Genomic DNA, 16,043 nt, shown 5'->3' on the forward strand with positions numbered 1-16,043 from the left:
GTGACTTGTGGTGCACTGAGGTAGCACCACGTGGACTGAGTGGGTCCTCGATGATGTCCAAGGACAATGTGGTGTAGGGTTGCGGGAGACAGTGGAATGTGCTCTCAAGGGCATGATGCAGAGGACAGTGGCCATCCGGAAGCAGCATATGGAGGAGTGGAATGCCACAACCTTGTTTTTACCACCAATTCGGTATCAGCTACATGAGGATGAAGATAACCTCCAGTCCATAGACTCAGATGCCACCAAACCTCAACCAGAGAGTGTCCATGAATGTCAAGGAACCGATTTAGTGGCACTGGGGCTGAGAGGGGATGCAGTCTGCGATTATGCTGATACAATGATATGAACTTTGCCATTTCTAAATCAAGACTCCGTCACAAATGTGTGTCCTACTTGACCGCAGTGTAGGCCAGAGGCAGTGGGCAACAGTGGCCCACAGCACGTGTTGTTGGCTCGCGATGCACAGAGTTAGTGACACCAGGGAAGTTGTTGGTAGTGTTCGATTACCTCCGTAACGATGATCCTTTTTTCTTCCTGACTGAAATGTGTCATCCTCTTACACTTTTCCTTGCATGCATTGATATGTACTCAATCAAGACTCAGTTCCAATTGTGTGACCTACTCGAGCGCAGTGTGGCCCGAGGGCAGTAGTATGCGTGGGCCCACAGACATGTGTGGTTGGAAAACTTTACACAGACTTGTGTGTCTTTTGCATACTCAGACTTGAAGGCACCACATCAAAGGGAGTACTATGAAATCAAACGTCCAATGAACATATGAACTTGCCCATCAGGATATCAAGATTCAGTTCCAAATGTGCGACCTACTCATGCGCTGCGTAGGCAGAGGGCAGAAGTCTGCGTGGACCCACAGACATGTGTGGTTGGAATGCTATGCACAGAGTTGATGGCACCACATCGAAGGGAGTATAGTGATATAAACTCTGCCATAAATAATGTTCTCTGCCATAGTGTAATCAAGACTCGGTTCCAAATGTGTGACCTAGTAGTCCGCTGTGTATGCCGGTGCAGTACGTCAACAAAAACGGAGAACTGCAGGCCTCGCTCGGGGAGTCCGTGATCGTTTGAGCAGGCTGCCACGGTCGTGGGCCTCGGGCTTGGAGCTTGCACCGGCACTTGGTGGGCCCTCTTCGACACATGCCGGTGTCAGCAGGTGAGCATTGAGGCCTGGGTGCACAGGGGCAGGCAAGACTGGTTCGGGGACCAGCGGCCTGGGGGGCAGCAGGCGCACAGGATCGCAGGCAACACCCCTCATGGTGACGGCATCGACCTTGTGCCGGAGTGATAGGTGCCACCCTGGCAGAGACATTGGGCATTCCGGTAGAGAACCATGCCCAGAGTTACGTGCCTTTTATTCACACCCCTACACTGGCCTGGTGTATGCCGGGCCAGCCCACTCTGCTCATGCTTATGGGGGGATGTAACAAGTTACATTTCTGTGATCTTCCCCACTGGCTGGGGTGACACGGTTGCATCCACTGTCCACTACACTCCAAACACCAGCGTTGTATGTCGACATGGATATGTGAGTGGTCTGCATACTGCAGTCTGGCCCTCACATCCATGGCACACTTGGCATTGTGTACATTCTTATTCATCGGTCACTTGCCTCCTTCACACATGCCTGGCCCCCACCTCTTCCCATATTCTGCTATTGTGTGGCTGAGGTGCCATGCCGTTGATGGCTAATGTGCATGGCTGGCCCAGGTTCCCACAATACGTTGTGCTGTTGTGTCTGGTGGGTGTGAATGTTGTTTGGCATGTTGTATGTGAGTTTGTAACATGTGCATTCCCAGTATTGGTGCATGATTGTGGAGATGAGGTGTGTGGTGTGTGGTGTGTTAATTTGGTATTTGCCAATTTTATTTTATATATTTATTTGTTTATTTGCAAAGTTTTATATAGCGCTGGCTAGACCCGGAGGTATCAGAGCGCTTTACACGAGGATCCACAAGTTACCGATTACATAGTTACATAGCGAGTTACAGGTTATATAGCCAAGTATAGACATAGGAGAAAAAAAAACATTAGATTACACAATAATGTGAGTTATTAGTGCTTACACATGTCTCATGCAGAGGAAAAAGGTGGGGGGAATGGTGAACAGGAGTAAGGGAAGCAGGTAGGAAACACAGAGGGGAGGCGAGGAAAACAATGTCCGATGTCCGGCTGGGTAGGTGACGGCCGAGGGATGAACCAAAGCCAAACTCCTCTTTAGCTGCATAGGACAGCTCCACCGGGCATCGGTCAAGGTTACTTGGGCACCGAGGTAAGTACAGACAGATGACACAATAATGTGTTATTAGCGCTTACACATGTCTTATGTGTAGGGACAAGGTAGGGCCCAATGGTGAGCAGGGGTAAGGGAAGCAGGTAGGATTCACAACGGGGAGTGCATTTCCGTGGGTGGCATCCTGGTTGCACTGGTTGATGATGGATTGTCAGAAGATGTGGAATCATGCACACTGCCTGGGTTGTTGCCGTCGACGTTGGTGGATATTCCCCGGTGGTCCGCTATTGCCTGGACATTGATGGAATACGTGCGCTTTCTGTTGCGGTTATTGTGTGCAGTGTTTGCAGGGGGCACAAGTAGGACATGTGTGCAGTCAATTGCCCCATAACACATGCGAGAAACCAGCTGTGGCATAGACGCCTTGCTTGGTCTCCAGCTGTTCCTGCACAGTATGGGGGAAGTATAGATAGTGGAGTACCAAGCTGATGGTGTCATCCATGACCGCTGAAAGGGCCTCGGATTGGGCTGGCTGTGTGACTCCTCCAACTCAGGTGGTTGGAATGTCCCAGAAGCCAACACATGCAGCATGGCCAGCAGCTTTGTCTGAGGTGGGATGTTAGTTGTCCGCTGTGTTGCTACCGTCAGCCTGTGGACAATGGTGGTCAGGATGCGGAGGATGGTTGCCCCTTTGAGCCTGTAGTGGGCAATGACATTCTCTGGTGTTGGGTCTGTGAGGTTGGTGCATTTTCTGAAGGTCACTGTCTAAGTCTGCGCTGCCTCAGTGTTGGTCCAGCAGGGATGGCGGTGGGTGTCCAAGGGGGTCCTAGGGGCGGTGGCAGTGAGTGTTTTGGCCCTTTTGGGTGTCTGGCCCGCATGTTCAGTGGCCCCATGGCATCTGTTGCCCTTCAGGTGTGGTTCTGGGCTGGGCTCCCTTTTGTGGTGCAGGCTGTCGTCCAACCATAAAGTAGGTCAGAGCAGGTGTTAATTTCCAGCTGCTAACGCATCTTATCGCATGTTTTGTTATCTTATCGCCGATCTGGCTGGTCGTTGAGAACGTTGAGGAGTGGTGTTGTCCTGGCTTTTTGCACGGGAACGCCTCCTCTGCATCTCATTAGCGATAGTTGCAGGGGTCATCTGTGGCGATGTTTTTTGCGGCTGCTATTGCAGGAAAACTGGTGATATGGGCTGTTAGCACCAGCTTGTGAATGGGGCGATACATTTATCGCCACTTTGGCTGTGATAATGTGTCGTTAACTCTGCGTAAATTTCTTGAGAATATGCCCCCTAGTTTTGTCTGCCCACTCCAGAAGTGAAAGCAGCAAACACAGCGCTGAATTGTAAGGCAGCAAAGTACAGTGATAATGATGCCATTAAATGGTAAGTAATGTGCTGGCTAAAGGCCCCTTTTAAGAGATTGTTTTTATTTAATGCAATATGTCACAAAGCAACAGTACATGAGCACTGCCTGCAATCTCGTCCTAAAAAAAAAGGGAAGCTCACAAAACAAAAATCAAGTGTGCATGCAAGAAAATAATGCCAGAAAACTAAACTAATACAGGACTACAGCATATTTTAAGGGTGATAGGTAAGGGTTCAAGACCAGCATTTTTGCTTTTTTTGTTTTTTTAAATGTACCAGAAGTTGGATTGCCACTTTTTCCAGTTTGGCCTGAACGGCACAGTTCTGAACTGTGCCCTGTTATAAACACCTGCACACAACCTGAACTCACATACTTTAGTGTTGTGAGATTTTTTGTCTTCTCGATACTCTGAACTACAATCTCATCAGTATATTTGTTGAGCTTCTTAAGCCACCGCCTTTCACCATTACTTGCTGCACTGAGTCTCGGTCCCAACCCATAAACATCAATTAAAGAAAGGATCAACAGAGCACAGTCTTTTACATCTAAGGAGAACGAAAGCAAGAGACATTGGTGACCTATCCTCACTGTTTCTGATTACCCATGTCATTTACTGCTAGAGAAAACGAGAAAGGTGAAGTGCTTAAAAGCTGCTTCTCTTTAAAATGGCATCCTGCATTAATATTTGCATCTTTGTTGAATGGTACATTCCCTATTATTTAACACATCGCTCATCTATTTAGAGAGTCGATAGGCTTAATGAGGCACCAGAGACTGGAAAATAATGGCTAGTGTGGAGAAAAGTAGCAATGCCATGATGGATCATTCCATGACGTGTCTTTGACTGAAGGGATTATAAATGAGGTATTAATAAATATTATAAAAGGGAACACAACTATTCCTTCACTGAAGAGTAAAATGCTCTGGAATATTTAACCCACAACATCAAAATTTGCCCCCCACACATTTTCCAATATAAGTTACCACCTGCATTACTTCAAAACACCTCTTCCAAATGCAGAATGTATTAGTATCCCCTGGAACAACCCCTTCCCTATCCAATCAGAACTCCGAAACCAGACAAGCCTCACAGGTGTAGAGGGACTGGTGATGTGCACACTGCAGTTGTAACACAGCAGACGTTACTTACTCTTCAGGTTATAACTTCCCCTTTCCACCCAAATATTCTTAATTTCCCAATCCCTTGTTATATTAGACCCATACTTTGAGAACATTTTTATGCTGGAACAGTCCGAACAGAAATGTGTTTTTATAGCAATGATGCAATTGATAAGCTGCATTGCAAAAACAAACATTTACAAAATCAATAATTTATAACTTGCCTAAGATTTTCTCTAACGGCCACATGCATCAATGTTCCCGTTTGCGAATTCTTAATTGCGAAAATTAAGGAATCTCAATTAAGAATTCGCAAACGGCTATGCATTAAAAAATCACCATTTTTTTGTGATTCCTTAATTTTCCTTAATTGCAATTCACAATTTGCAAATTCGCAATTAAGGAATCCCTTTCCATTGATTCCTATGGGCCTGGAGAATGTGAAGGCATTCTCATGTTGCGATTCGCAATTAAGGAATCGCAAAATGAGAATGCAACTAAAGTGCTTTTTTCACACACACATGCCCAAAGGGCATGTGTGTGTTTAAAATGAAACTTTCAAAAATGCACTTTTGTGCATTTATGAAAGTTTTTGAAAATTACCATGAAGGTTAACTTCATGGTAATTTACCACTTCCAATTTGCGATTTCGCAAATTTATAAAAATCATGCATTGCATTTAAGAAATCGCAAAATTGCGATTTCTTAAATGCTATCGCAATTTAAGAAATCACAAATAAATTGAGATTTCTTAAATTGCGAAAACAGCCAAAACCTTAATGCATCCCAAAAAAGGATTCGCATTCGCAAACGGCCGATTTTTGCGATTCGCACCGTTTGCGAATGCAAAAACCCTTGATGCATGTGGGCCTAAAATTCGGACATTGGAATTGAGTATCTTAAGAGAGCTGGCTACATCTGTACTGTAGCGCAAAGTTGCATGTATTCGTTTGTATTGGTTCCTCTCCTCTCTGACCCTACTTTAACTTTAATACAATCAGAATTATTACATCTATTCATGTCCACCATTACATCACTGCTACCCACAATATGTCAGGAAGTACCGCCATTGTAACAGTACCAGGATGGGTGCCCACAGGGTGCCAGCATTTTATCAAGGCTGGCCATCATACATTAGATGCCCACAAGAAAAATACAACCTTTATTCAAGAGCAGCATTTTATTGTGTATGACAATGATAGGGGGGATCCTACTATTGATAGTCATACTTCGCCAAGAATTATCCTGCTTGTGCCAGGCCGGCATCAGTGTGGGCTCTGTGCACAATGCTCATGCACACACACACACATACAAGCACACAGACTTTCATAGACATCCATTTGTGTATATGCACATACTCACATATACACACACACACACAGTATTTTAGGCATTTCCGTTTTTTTTACGATTAACTTCCTCGGCGCGGGGCTATTTCTCCCCTCCTGGGCATGGCTGGAATGCTGCAGGCAAAGCTACTCTTGCCATTCATAAGAGGGAGATGCATATGAGAGTGCCCCAGGCAAATCAGTGAAGGAGTCGTGTGAGGTTTGGGCGAGCAGGGTAAGGAGACAGAGAGGACCTAAATTAAGCTTGGGGCAGCCAACAGAGGAAACAGAGAGGGCTATTGGATGCTATTGGATGTGCTTCGAGCAACTGCAGGGACACTAAAGGGGCATCCTTTACCTGGCCCAGCGGATTGTGAAACAGGCCCCCAAACAGCCAAACAAACAGTCCATTACTGATGAAAAGTAAGGCAGAATGTGACGAAGGTAGGCTGGCAGCGAGCAGGCTGACGAAAAAGCTGGTCAGTGGGTGGCGAGGAGGGTCAGGCTCGTCCGATCCACAGGGGTCCCCTGCTGCAGTCCTCAATGGCAGCGGAAAGTGCTGGTGAGGGCAGGCTGCAGATCGGCAGGGAAAAGAGCAGGCTGTGAGCGGGGACATCTGCAGTGGCAAAGGCAGTAGGAAGCTTTCTGAAAGGCCCCGAAAAAGTCAGCTTTGAATGTGCAAAGGCTGACTTTTAAAGTGCTTTTGCTTCCCGTAAGTGCCAGGCACGTGACATTCGTAATGCTCTCAGAAAAAACAAAAAAGGGCCACTGGAGCATGTGCAGTGAAGCTGCTATCTTGCATGCTCCAGCTGCCCTCTTTTGTGTTTACTGAGTCCCTCCCGTAGCCCGCAACAAATGTAGTACCATGCAAAAGGTCCGCAGGCTGCCAAGGAAGGTCTGCTGGGCTGCTGGCGGCCTGTGGGCCGTACTCTGAGTACCACTGGCCTACACATTCAGTCTTTGCCATTAATATGGTCCACTCACACTCATTCTTTTCCATATTCTGTGCGTCTCACACTCTTTATTTGCTATTTTCTGTGTCTCACACTCACTATTTTGTGTTTTTCTTTGCAGCCGCGGACCGTCTAGGGAGTTACGGTGGGGCAGGGAGGCGGGGAGGGGGAGGGGCAAGGTGGAGGGTGCTAAAAACTGGCATATGGATATTTGCAGGTAAGTAAACAATTTAATTATTAAAACGAATTTCGTAGTCCGACCTGTATCGAAAAGAAGAAGAGGAGATAGCGGAACTTATACAGGCTATACAGAACAGTCAGGTGGTCATGGATGCAAAGTCGCTCCTTGAGAAAATAGAGAAAGACATTCAGGCCTTTAGAGACAACACAATTAATGACAAGAGTGCTAAATACGAAAAAGATATTAAAGCATTAAAAATTGATCAAGTTTACCCTTTTTTGAAGGACGATTACTATACTCAACCTGAATCACGTAGGGCACTTTCTAATTACCAGGGCCGGTCTAGAAACAGATTTACCACTTTTTCTGATACATCCTCATCGGACTCATCTGGATCGGATAATAGAAATAATAAAAAGAAAGGGATGACTTTTTTAGACCAGGGTCAACAACCAAAGCCACGGTACAAAGTACAATGGGAGATGAGGACGAGGAACCGGTTTTACAAATTGTAGGTGGACCAAGTACCGTTGTGAATCTGTAATCAAGGATTTTATCTCCAGAAGAAGATTCAGTTTTGAATTTGGGCCTAAAATTTGTGACCTGTAAAAAAACGGATTTCTCAAAATTAAAACTCGAAGCCATTGAATTTTGCAGAAAAGTGAGATTAAAAGCATTTTTTGCTAATTCACCAGCAATTGAGAACACAGAAACAACTGGTCTTAGAAATAAATCCACCTCCGTTCCTTTCAATAACATCCCCAAACAGGTCCTCGCTTTTGAGCAGGCATTGCTATCATCCATTAACAAAATGGAGAGAGGCAAAAGCTATATCCATCAGAATATGAGCCAAAAACAACGGGCCTCTATAACATCTTTGAAAGAGGACCCATCAATTGTCATCAAACAAGCTAATAAAGGCGGAGCTGTAATCATCTGGCCCCGCGAGATGTATCTGGCGGAAGGTTTGAAACAAGTGTCTAATACAACTTGGTATCGTAGATTGCCTGAGGATCCGGTCAAGCAAATTCAAGGACAGATCGTCCAAATAGTACAACTGGGCAAGGATGAAGGCATTTTAGGAAACAAGGAACATGAATTCCTTTTGAAAAAATTCCCTAGAATTCCGGTTCTATATCTTCTGCCGAAGATCCCCAAAAATCTTGAGGATCCCCCAGGACGCCCTATAGTTTCGGGGTGCGATTCGTGCCTCGAACCAATAGCTAAGTATGTTGATTTTTTCTTAAAACCCTTCCTTAGTGAGTTAAATCATATCTTAGAGACACTACAGATTTTTGTTGAAAGTCGAAGGCACTGAGTTCGACCCTGAGGTACAGATCATGGTGACGATGGATGTTACATCCCTTTATACGCAAATCCCACAGGAAGAAGCGTTAAAGGTTATTGAACTCTATTTAGACAAACGAGAAAGACCTCATAGGGTACCAACCCCTTTTATTCTAAAACTTGCGGAAATTGCATTGAGAAAGAATTATTTCACCTTCAATGGTGAGTTCTTCATGCAAGTGAAAGGGACTGCAATGGGTTGCCCTTATGCCCCGGAGATGACAGTCCTCTTTATGGCACAGTATGAAGAAAGATTTGTAGAAACCAACAATCCGTATAAAGACAACATCATGCATTGGTATCGCTATATAGATGACGTCTGGCTCCTGTGGCAAGGGAGCCAGACCGATCTGTTGGCATTCCATGAGTGGCTTAATGCTGGTCATGGAGATATACAATTTTCAATGGAATTTAGTACCACGAGAATGACATTTCTTGATGTCGAATTGACATGTGTCCAGGGACGTTTATAAATATCGCTATACAAAAAGTCAACAGATAGGAACACCATTCTGCATCATAGAAGCGCACACCCGAGAAATCTAAAAGCAAATCTACCTTATGGTCAATTATTGCGCATAAGGAGAAATTGCTCTGATGTCCGCCAGTATGATTCTCATGCCCAAAATGTTTGTATGGACATGAAACAACGTGGCTACCCTAAAAAATTGTTGAAGGATTCCTTTAAAAGAGCTCGCTTTACGCCACGTGATTGTCTTCTTCAGGTAAAAAAGCGAACAGCACTTGACAAACTAGTGTGTGTAACAACCTTTTGCCCTGACACACACAAAATGAGACAAGCTGTGTTGAAGAGTTGGCATTTGTTGGAAGGTTTAGATTTTCCTTTTGCTAAACCTATTTTTGCTTATAGGAAGAGCCAAAGTATAGGCCAGCAATTAATTCGGGCAGATATTACATTGCCGAAGCCAAAGAATGACCTCCTATCCCAGTGGAATATGAAACCCATTGAAGGCCATCTCAAATGCGGAAACTGTGTGGCTTGTCCGAGCACTATCGAAGGGAAGGAATTTTGCCATTCAGGAAAAAAATGGTAACATCTTGATTTTTCTAACTGTAGGACTAAACATGTGGTCTACGTGATACTGTGACCTGCATGATGATCTATATTGGCAAAACAAGCCAACAGATAAATGTGCGTATCAGCCAACACCGCTCACGCATCAAGAGGAAAGTGATGACAGCACCCATGGTAGAGCATTTTGTTGAAAAAGGCCATGGGGAACATGATTTAAAAATGTAACAGTACCCAGACAGAGTTGAATAATATAACTGAAGTAGCTAGATTGTGATTTTAGGTTTTCACTTGGAGCGTCTTAGTTCGTGACCACCAATCTGGATTCAAAAGCTTTCATTGGTTGGGCTTGAGCCCAACTTATTACCTCTATTCTTAAAAATAGCGATCACAAGCACATGTGGTAGAGGCTATCACATACCAATGCAGAATTCTTTCTGGTCACAAAGCCGACATGCTGTGTTGATTATGGTGTCCGTCGTTAAAATGGTAAAGATAACATGGAATGAGGTATACCTAATAAGAATGATAGTAGCTCGGGGTGGCAGTTGATTGATCAGCCGCCCTCCACACACACTTTTTAGTTAGTATCCCAACTCATTTGGCTTGTTCTTATAGACGAAAAACACATCCAAGTACAAGCCCCACAATTCCTGTTTGATAATTGCGACATAAAATCACGCCCATAACAACAAGCGGCCATCTTTGATGAGATCGACCGGGACGTCTGTGACCGTGTGTAGAGACTCGAATAAGAGGTAAAAGCCTTTGATGCACTCGCGGCTTGACCAACGATGCAAGCTTTGTTTATGGGCCTACAATGTTTTCCTTTGTCTCCATAGGACGGGAGCGCGTGTGGCATAGAGGCATCGTATAATTCACTGCTTACAATCAGGTAGGCGCCCCGTATGCTCCATTAGATTTGACATGAATGTATACTGTCTAAGAGAGTTGAGAATAGACTAAAATGCTTCCGCAATTTTAAACCTCTCTTCCAGAACTCCGTAACATGTAGCCTGTGACAGCGCAATCGAACGCGTCGAGGAAAAACATAGCTTATGGAAAAACTACATTGAAATCTGGCAAATACAAATAAAAAGGTAGGCTCATCAATGGTTGTTATTTGATGCAATCTTTTTAAAGGGGTTGTTAGAATTAGAATAACTCACACTCGTCACACATTGTTTTGAACAGCTCTTCCTGCCGCACACCACCACAGCACCAGACTGCTTGTGACCGCTTAAGAAAGAAAGAATAATCACGATTATAATAAGACACTCTTCCCACAGTCCATTGCCTAAATTCGGTATGTAATCTAAGTCAGTTACAGCTCATTGGTCCTGTGTGTGACTTTAATGGAGACAGACATTGAATTAAAAAAAAAAACTTTATTGTTTTGTTTTTACATCATACAGACAAAAGAAAGAAAGGCCCTGATATATAATTGGAGGATCAACTGTTCTATACTAGGCATTTAATAATACTAGTCAGCTAAGACATCATAAAATAGTTTCATTAATTTTATGTTTTCCTCCTTTCCTCCTTTATCCTTTCCTTTCCTTTCTCTGATTTGGTTTTTCATTGATTGAATATCAAGTATCCAGTAATTTATTATGTTTTTTGTTGTGATGATGTTGCTGATTTGATTTTGTGTAGATATATTGTGATATATTTGTTGTATAAATTGTTATGTATAGTATTGTAAATGGTTTTTTTTAAATATGGACTACTTTACAGACTGTGGCAGTACCCACTGGGGTGAAGGTTGAGGTACTACGAGCTCCAGCATGCCGTCTGGCACATGCCTAAGTGGGCGGAGCTTGGAAATACTTATCAGGGCGTTCCCCAACCTACCTGCCTGTGTTTGTTCCAGTTCCCGTGAGCAAGAACATTGTCGTACGAAACGCGTTGGGCAAGATTCCTTGAAGTGCGTGATATTGCATTTTGTTGTCCTACCGTACCTGCAATTAAGGCATTCAACTTTCCTGCTGTGGCTCTTCAAGAGGACGAATGTGTTGATTGGGGTATTGTAAATACGTGTACAGTTTTTCCTGCTTTTTGCTAATCACTGTCCATAAAGAAATTTTCAAAAGTAAAAAAGAAAGTAAAAGGTATAAAATATAAATACCTGGTCAGAATTCAATAAAAAGTTTTCTTGACCTGGAATAATTGTTGTTTTTAAAAAAAAGAGTGGTCTAGGCACACTGTGTATTTTGTATTCATAAAAGGTCCAGCCTATTCCACGTCCAAAACGGACCTATCTCCTTGGCGGTATAAAAACAGTCCTCCAATAAGGCATAGCTCTTTTGGACCCAGTTCCACAACTGACTTCAGGATCCCTGCCTCAAACTCCTCTCCCCAGAAACAATACTGCATATATGCAGTCCCTCATGTCTAGTGGACTTTCTGCCCCCAGGGGAAGAAAATTGGGGGTAATTGTTCCAATCCACCTCTTGGGACAGAAAGAATGTTAAACCTTTATTGGGGTGGAGGGCTTTGCCCTGCACTGAATGGAGCCGGTCAACATAGTCCAATAGTACTGCTTCTCTCTTCATGTAGCCGAGAACAATACACTCCTCCATCAAGCAGTATCAGCTCACCTGTTGGTGGTTGCGAGCCTTAAGCAAACTCCAACTCCCAGAATGCAACATGTCAATGCATCTTTGTCGGCGGTGTAGGGGTATGGCTGTGCAGGGTATGGTGAAGTGACCCGTGAAACGGCACCAAAGTACAATAACGCCTCCTCGGGTTCTCTCCTACTGCTGCAGCCCTTCTGTCCAGGAAACAAATAAGCGTGGGCAGCTATGTAGCCACATAACGCCCTACTGGAAGTTGAATACCTCTCACCGCTTGAGCCATCCTAGACGTCGTGGAGGACACGGACCTCTTGATACCTCGAACCTCCAAAGCCCTGCAAAGCAGTGCGGTGCCAGTGTCGTCCTGGTCACTTGAGCAGCAGGACATCTGTACTGCGCTTCGGGCTGGCGCAGAATATATAACAAAAACCTTCCTCCAAAAAGAAAGCAGAGGCCAGAGGGGAATCCTTTGAAGACGCTTTATTGCTTCAGTACAACGACCACTTGCGGCGAATGCATTTCGGCGTTGGTTGTGCCTTCCTCAGCGCCCTACACTGAAGGAAGCCCGTCAACATAGTCCAATAGTCCTGCTTCTCTCTTCATGTAGCTGAGAACAATATGCTCCTCCCCAAAGCAGTATCAGCTCACCTGTTGGGGGTTGCGAGCCTTAAGCAAACTCCAACTCCCAGAATGCAACATGTCAATGCATCTGGGTCAGCGGTGTGGGGGGTGATACCAAAATGGTACAAGCTGTATTGTCTGTGCAGGCTATGGTGAAGTGACTCCTGAAACGGCACCACTGGACCTCTCGATACATCGAACCTCCAAAGCGCTGCAAAGCAGTGCGGTGCCAGTGTCGTCCGGGCCATTTGAGCAGCAGGGCCATCTGTACTGCGCTTCTGGCTGGCGCAGAATATATAACAAACACCTACCTCCAAAAAGAAAGCATATCTATATATAAATTCACTGAAAAAAACATAGGTTTCAGACATGCTATAGTTAGGGATTTGCATTTAAAAAAACCTTAGAAATTCACTGAAAAAAACAAAGTTTTTCGGGATGTTATAGTTAGCTTGACATTTCACTCGTACAAAGCCATTGAAATTCCTCCTTTATAGTTAGTTGTACTAACTATAACTCTCACGCCTGCAATCCACTGCTGATGATGTCACATATTACATAATTCATGACATGGTCAGTGACATCACTGATGACATCACTGATGACATCTCAAACTCCCCTTGAATACTGAGGGTCCCTGGGGGCCACCTAGTCCACCAGGTACCTCCAGTAAGCGCCACGGAGCTGCGTTGCAGAGTGTTGTAAAAAGGGGTGTGGCCTCTGAACACCTCTCTGCAACACAGCCTCCTGGCGCATACTGGAGGTACCTGGTGGCCTAATTGGCCCCCAAGGACACACAGGATTGAGGAGGAATACATTTTCTAGCTTAAAACCTGCCACACGGCGTGTTTTCAGACATATAACCTCAGGCCACGCCCCCTTCCTTCATGACTGTGAAACCGCGCCCGTGGCGCGTTTTAAGTTGTGGAATTAATTTTCTTTCAATACTGAGGGTCCATGAGGGTCAAATAGCCCAACAGGTATCTCCAGCATGCGCCAAGTAGCTGCGTTGCAGACAGGTGTTCAGAGGCCACGCCCCTTTTTACATCTCTTTGCAACGCAGCTCTGTGGCGCTTACTGGAGTTACCTAGTGGGCTAGTTTGACCCTAGGGACCCTTAGGATTGAAGGGGACTAAATCTCTCAACTTAGATAGGTGACAGGGTGTGTTTACACAGTTGTGAAGGGAGGGAGCAGGGCCTGACGTGATGTGTGCAAACACGCCCTGTGGCGTGTTTTCAGTTGGGGAAAAAATTCTAACCTGAGGGACCATGGGGCCCAAGTAGCCTACCAGGTGCTTCCAGGTGGTGCACTCCGTGCCCCTTTTTACATCTCTCTGCTATTCAGCCCTGTGGCGCTTACTGGATGTACTATGAATTCCGATTTACTCACCTGTTATCATGAGAGACCTCAGTGCTGCATCTTTGAGCCCAGTTCTGATTCTGAAAAGTAATCCTAACCATACTTACCAGTAACTTGATATTTCCTTCCATAGGCTAACATTGACTGGTTTCACTTGGAAATTCTTCTAAGTGTGAAGTTTTGGACCTAAAATCACCTAAAATCATCCGAACAACGAATTCCGATTTACTCACCTGTTATCAGGGGAGAACCCAGTGTTGCATCTTTTAGCCCAGCGCTGAACTTGAAAAGTAATTCTAACCATACTTACCAGTAACTTATATTTCCTTCTATAGGAATCCATTGTCTGGTTTTCACTAGAAAAGTTTAGAAGTGTCTATTTTCACAAACTACAAATATTCCTAAAAAATCGCCTGTATGACTTAAACACATTCTTTCAACTGTTTACAGGAGATGCACCAGCGCTGGATGCAGGATACACCACTGAGTAAGAAAAAATAACGATAACACTACTTACCTGCTAAGTGAATTTCCTTCCATAGGGTAACATTGACTGGTTTCACTTGAAAATTCTTCTAAGTGTGGAGTTTTGGAACTTTAAAATATTCCTATAAAATCAGCCGAACTACGATTCTGATCTACTCACCTGTTATCAAGAGAGACCTCAGTGCTGCATCTTTCAGCCTACTACTGATCCTGAAAAGTAATTCTAACCGTACTTACCAGTAACTTGAATTTCATTGGGGACCCCAATCCCTCCACGGTCCCAGCCGGCTCCCCGCATCCTGTGGGAGCCGGCACTGCTTTTCGACACGGGGAGCAGCTAACATGCTGCTCCCCCTGTGGAAAAGCAATCTGCTTTGATATTTGGAAGAGAGAGTAGGATTCCTGCTCTCTTTTCCAAATAGCAAAGCAGTTTGCTATGGCAGGGCAGGAGCCGCGAGGCTCCCGCCATGCCGTTGCAAACTACAGTGTCCCAGGGGTGGGCACCCCGGGACACTGCAGGAGCCGGCCCTGGGGGGGGGGGGTGGTCCCCAGGGCCCTTGATGGCTCCAGGAGGGGGACCGCGAGGCCCCCCTCCCACCTTCTGCATAGCCATGGGTTCTGCTGAGTTTAGAGGTATATTGTGCTCATTAGTGAAGGGAGGGGGCAGGGCCTGAAGTGACATGTGTGCAAACATGCCTGTTGCGCGTTTAGGTTGGGGAATTAATTCCTCTTCAATCCTGAGGTCCCCTGTGAGCAAACTAGCCCACCAGGTACCTCCAATATGCGCCATGGAGCTGCGTTGCAGAGAGGTGTTCAGAGGGCACACCCCCTTTTTACAACACTCAGCAATGCAGCTCCGTGGCGCTTACTGGAGCTACCTGTTGGACTAGTTGGCCCATAGGGGACCTCTGGATTGAAGAGGAATTAATTCCCCAACTTAAAACGCGCCACAGGGCAAGTTTGCACACATATCACCTCAAGCCCGCCCCTACCTTCACCACTGTGCAAACGCACCCCGTAGCGCATTTCAAGTTGGTGGATTAAGTTCCCTTGCATACTGGGGGTCCCTGGGGGCCAACTAGCCACCAGGAACCTCCAGTATGCGCCAGGGGGTTGCGTTGCAGAGAGGTGTAAAAAGGGGCGTGGCCTCATTAAATCTCTCTGCAACTCTGCTCCCTGGCGCGTTTGCAGAGGGGTGCCTTAAATTTTTGAGGGGGATCGGCAGGGTAGGCGTACCATTCGCGTATCCCACGATTTAAAAAATAAAATAAAATGTGCGCCTTGTGGATCTCCCTAAGCAGGCCTAGGGGGTCAGGGTGTTTCTACCCTGCCCCCTTTTCGCAGTTCTTTTTCTGTTTTCTCGTGCCTTGGTTCTACGGTGGCACAAGGTGGTTGCCAACACTTCCTGGTTTGGAGTGTTGAC

Source organism: Lissotriton helveticus, chromosome 4_1 (assembly GCF_964261635.1).
Source record: "Lissotriton helveticus chromosome 4_1, aLisHel1.1, whole genome shotgun sequence".
NCBI lineage: Eukaryota > Metazoa > Chordata > Amphibia > Caudata > Salamandridae > Lissotriton > Lissotriton helveticus.